General features: G+C 32.2%; 1 long non-coding RNA gene across 1 annotated transcript; it reads right to left on the minus strand.

Moving 5' to 3' along the window:
* Positions 1-4,130: 4,130 nt before the first annotated feature.
* On the minus strand, positions 4,131-5,707 carry LOC149554309 (uncharacterized). The gene is made up of 2 exons (XR_016365220.1): positions 5,233-5,707; positions 4,131-4,949 (listed from the first exon to the last, which is right to left on the minus strand). It is a non-coding gene; the product is annotated as an uncharacterized LOC149554309 (long non-coding RNA).
* Between the last annotated feature and the right edge of the window lie 293 nt (positions 5,708-6,000).

Raw genomic sequence — 6,000 nt, forward strand, 5'->3', positions numbered from 1 at the left:
ATTCAATCATCACATAAAATATGGTTGAGGTGCTTTCCTGCCCAACCATGAAGCCTTACACTTCCTTGGGATCCTACTTAACTCGTAGAATACCCAACCCTGTAATGCCCAATTATTACCAATAAGCATCTCCTTGGGATCCTACTTAACTCATAGAATTACCCAACCCAAAAATGCCCTAGTAATACAAAAGGTACTTTCTTGGGATCCCACCTAACATGTAGAATTCCCAATTATGGAATATCCATATAGTACCAAAGACAAGAGGTATCTGGTGTAGCCATGAAACATACTACTTCCCACACATGTCCAAGTAGCCATAATCATGGATGTGGTAGGGAGATGAAACATGGGCAAGTATATCTATTAAACATATGCTTTGATACCATATGTAAAGATTTCCCCTACAAAACCAATGCCACATCAACAATCTCCATAAAATGCGGATAATTCAATGAGAGTCAAGGTCTTTTGAATATTGACCAGTCAACATTAGCTAATTAACTATCATTAACTTTAACTAAAAATAATGATACATATATGTATATGCTCAAATTAAAAATAAACCATAATTTCATTACCCAAATACCAAGACATACCGATTATGTTGACCATGTTGATAGAAGCTCAAAAACTTGTCTAAGAACGCAAGGACAAGAATATTGTAGAAGTTCTTTACCACCTTACCATGAAGCTGTTAAGGTTCCTCGAAATCTTTCCTAACATGAAAGATACCCAACTCGACAACGAGGAAGTATAATATGTAAAACTCAGAGTAGTAATGGAAGGTGTGGTCAAATCAAACCATGTTCAAGAAAAACATTCACAAATAACATGGATAGTCGAATCAATGTATGAAAGAAATTCATCAACATTCATTGATCAACATGTATAGATTTAATTTTCTATCACATTCTAATTTCCACTATGCACTACCAACATATAGGCATAAAATTAAAATGCTTGCTACAAGCGTAAACACTTAATGGATACATTCAGTTTATGTCAGTAAGTATGGTGTCATTTCTAACATATCAATAAAATGTAGTTGTTCGTAAATCAAGCAAGGGAAATAATGGGTATCAAGTTAAGACACATCTTAACTAGTTCATCGAATCTCAACTATCCAAAAGAAAGAAACATTGTCGATATACTCACATGTGGATTAAAGACACCATATTAGACACACATTCGTCTGATCTACACTTCCTCAATTTACCCATAGTCAGCACCCTTCTAAAATTCATCTTCCTCACAAAAGAAAAATTAATCGCATATAGCTAACTTATTTAAAGAATAAAGCAGAAAGTGATCACAATCTTTCTCCCAAAAATAAATAGAAGACAATGAAACACTAAGAAAAATGGAACACAATTTTGTATTTTTATAGATTACAATATTCTTTCACTAAAAACACTTCACAAGTGTAGATATTCTTCCCATTTCATCATTTCATTTGATTCTTACATTAATTTACAAGGAATTTTAATTTTGTATAATGGTAGAATTTCCTTTCTCTTATGAGAATGTTCAAATCATTCTTACATTTTATATACACAAAATTTTCATCTTTCTTGATACAAAAGAAAACAATTAACAAAATTCTTTATTAAATCACATAATCCATGAATCTTTTAAGATCTATCTAACCAAGAAAATATAGTAACAATATCACAAATAATATTTCACTGATCATGCTCCCAATGTCCCATTTGAGTGCAACTTCATTGACATTTGAAAATAATCTTCCGTATCGACTAACATTTTGCTCCACTTGCAATTGGGTTTTATCAATTTTGCCCATTTTGGATAGAGAATTGTCTTCAGAGATGGTAGAACACCTCTTGTTATTGCTATAATAGCAGGCAATAGGAAATATAGTATAACTACGCCCATGCAAGAAATGGGTTCTGTGATACTTGAGAATTTGATTATCGTGTCCTTGGGTAGAAGACAATGGCTAATTTAAAAAGTGGTAGTATATCTAGAAGTGTTTGAGTCATGGATGCTAATGCCATTAGAGTAGCTACAACCGAGTAGCCGGTTATAGAGGTAGAGTTTCCACAACACATAGATTGCCCCCCATAAAATATTCGGTAGAAGAAATAAGTTAGGGCTTTCGCACAATTTTTTAAAAATGTTTCCTAATCCGTCAATTGTGTAAAAACCCCCCAATTCTTTGCATTTCGCAACTCCATTTTTCAATGGTCGTACATTATTATTATACTGTAAAATAATTAAGCTTAATAAGTATGTGGCATAACAACACCCCTTTTATTCGAAAGTAAGAGAAATGGGTTGTGACATCCAACCCCCCTTAGATAATGCATCATATCGATGTAGATTAGTAAGAAAACACAAAAATATTCATAGAAATTTAAGAAATCTAATTAACAGGACTAGAAACTAACTTTCATTACTCACAATAATGCATGCAACCACATTCAATTATATCAAAATGTTGCCTTTTTGCTCCAATAAAGCCAACTTTTCATTCCCTTAAATGAAATCTACATTTCATTTGAATGATTTCTAATAAATTCTACACATAATCTCATGGAAACAATCTTTTCAAGATAATATTAACATATCTATCAGATAAACAAATCTATAAGAAATCATTTCAAGATCATTTTCTACATGTGGGTGTGTGAATTCCATTACCATTCTACAGTTTTTCAAGGTTAGGCTACCTCTCTCTGAAAATATTCCCCCTTTCTAATGATGTGTTGTTCCCTCTATTGCATTACAGGAACAACACCAAATGTCAGTCCATCATATATAATAAATCTATTGATTTTCCAATGAAATGCCAAATAAAATACTTTCTTATCTGAATGATTCTCAAAATTAAAATCACATGATATCACTCAGATACTCACATTACATTAAAATCACATGATATCACTCAGATACTCATGCTTACTTACCATATCTTGGCATCACCTGTGGATTTGACCCTGCTAGTAGGTACTTCATATCCACATCCTATCATACTTATGCACTCACAATACCTTTAGCTCATCCATAATGTCAATAGCTAAAGAAGATAATTTTTGAGTTATAAATGTCAAGAGTCAATATTTTCCTTTAACTCATCTTTAATCAAACCTTGATCATGAGCAACAAAAATAATCAACCATACGTACCATCTACATGTGGTGCTCATTGAGGGAGTAAGTGCTCACACAAATAAGTCAATGTCCATGAAACATAATCAAGTAATGTAATCATGATACATCTAATTAATTATCTTTTAAATCATCATGAAATACAAATATATCCACACATAAAATCATTAATGTACTCATCAACATTTGATCATCATAATGCTTACATATACTTGCAGAAGTTGACATACAATGTAATTACATCATAATGCATTACATATATCCAACCAATATGATAAGTAAAATGGATGATAAAAAGGCCACATAGTCAATTGTATCAAGTGAATTTAAGAAAATCAAATCAAATTCCAATAGAATATATTGACCAAGGTCTAAGTCGAATATATAATGACCAAGTCTATGTCGAACAACACATCGACTAGAGTCAAAATAGGCAATGCAAGATGACCAAATCATTGATTTAATGTTCATTGACTAGGTTGAGTAAATTAAAGGGGTCAACAACTTCATGAAGTCTTAGAACTCACATACATGGTGGATCATCACATATACATAACACCCATGTAATATATATTCTCAAATATAGATAAAAGAAGGATCCATACATACCCTTGTCCATTCTCATCTAAAGATTGTATTTCTGTACAATTGCCACATAGGTCAAATATTCAAGTTAGGTCAACGTTAGAAGTAAACTACCCATAGTTGAATGAACAAGTAGATAAAATATATTCCAATTAATTATGCAACTTCATTCTAGTTTCCCATACATGTTGAAATGATAGATACTTTAATAGTAACTTTTCATAAACCAATTATCGACCAAATTGTCAAACACAACATATCATCACATGAATATGCCATAAATGAATATACTTAAGAAGTTGACCAACATGTCAAACTTTATTTCATCATATGTAAGAACTATGCCCTACTAAGAAATTTCCACTTCATCAATTGTAAAAAGCATATAATAATCAAGCAAAGCACTAGTTTAAATAGTCAACAACTATTTCATTCTTCTTGTTCAAAGGTTAGCAAGTAATTTTCCATTTAGGAAGGTAACACATGACATTATCTAGGGATCTTGACCTACACATCATCTATCCATGACAATACATTTTTTTATAAATACGTGAAGTATAATTTAAAGCATCATACCTCCATGGGCATCATAGAAATGTCAACTTGCATGTCGGACATGGAGCAATAAGCACATAATAAAAGTGAAATGACATCTACCATATGATCAACACCATTAAGTAAGTGATCTAGGTATGCTCACCAATCACCTACAAGGATCAATAAATCCATTTTTTATCGATGCAGTGACCTTAGGTCTTAAGCCCATCTCATTACCATAGTGTGCTTAATGAACATATAAGCACAAGTCATGATGTATGGCCTTCATGTCATTCAATCATCACACAAAATATGGGTGAGGTGCTTTCCTACTCAACCATGAAGCCTTACACTTCCTTGGGATCCTAAATAATTCATAGAATACCCAACCCTATAATGTCCAATTATTACCAATAAGAATTTCCTTGGGATCCTACCTAACTAATAGAATTACCCAACCCAAAAATGCCCTAGTAATACAAAAGGTACTTTCTTGGGATCCCACCTAACATGTAGAATTCCCAATTATGGAATGTTCATATAGTGCCAAAGACAAGAGGTATCTGGTGTAGCCATGAAACATACTACTTCCCACATATGTCCAAGTAGCCATAATCATGGATGTGGCAGGGAGATGAAACATGGGCAAGTATATCAATTAAACATATGCTCTGATATCATATGTAAGGACCGCCCCTACAAAACCAATGCCACATCAGCAATCTCCATAACATGCGGATAATTCAATGAGAGTCAAGATCTTTTGAATATTGACTGGTCAAAATTAGCTAATTAACTATCATTAACTTTAAATAAAAATAATGATACATATATGTATATGCTCAAATTAAAATGAAACCATAATTTCATTACCCAAATATCGAGACATACCAATTACGTCGACCATTTTGATAGAAGCTCAAAAACTTGTCTAAGAACACATGGGCAAGAAAATTGTAGGAGTTCTTTATCACCCTACCTTGAAGCTGTTAAGCTTCCTTGAAATCTTTCCTGACATGAAAGATACCTAGCTCGGCAACGAGGAAGTATAATATATAATACTGGAGCAGTAATGGAAGATGTGGTCAAATCAAACCATGTTCAAGAAAAACATTCACAAATAACATGGATAGTTGAATCAATGTATGAAATAAATTCATCAACATTCATTGATCAACATGTATAAATTTAATTTTCTATCACATCCTAATTTCCACTATGCACTACCAACATATAGGCATAAAATTAAAATGCTTGCTACAAGCGTAAACACTTAATGGATACATTTAGTTTATGTCAGTAAGTATGGTGTCATTTGTAACATATCAATAAAATGTAGTTGTTCATAAATCAAGCAAGGAAAATAATGGATATCAAGTTAAGCCACATCTTAACTAGTTCATTGAATCTCAACTAACCAAAAGAGAGAAACATTGTTGCTATACTTACATGTGGATTTAAGGCACAATATCAGACACAGATTCGTTTGATCTACCCTTCCTTAACTTACCCATAGTCAACACCCTTCTAAAATTCATCTTCCTTACAAAAGAAAAATTTATCACATATAGTTAACTTTTTTAAAGAATAAAGCACAAAGTGATCACAATCTTTCTCCTAGAAAGAAATAGAAGAAAATGAAACACTAAGAAAAATGGAACACAATTTTGTATTTTTATAGATTACAATATTCTTTCACTAAAAACACTTCACAAGTGTAGATATTCTTCCCATTTCATCATTTCAT

This window comes from Cupressus sempervirens, chromosome 5, assembly GCF_028749045.1.
Source record: "Cupressus sempervirens isolate cs-2001-9-10 chromosome 5, ASM2874904v1, whole genome shotgun sequence".
Classification (NCBI taxonomy): domain Eukaryota; kingdom Viridiplantae; phylum Streptophyta; class Pinopsida; order Cupressales; family Cupressaceae; genus Cupressus; species Cupressus sempervirens.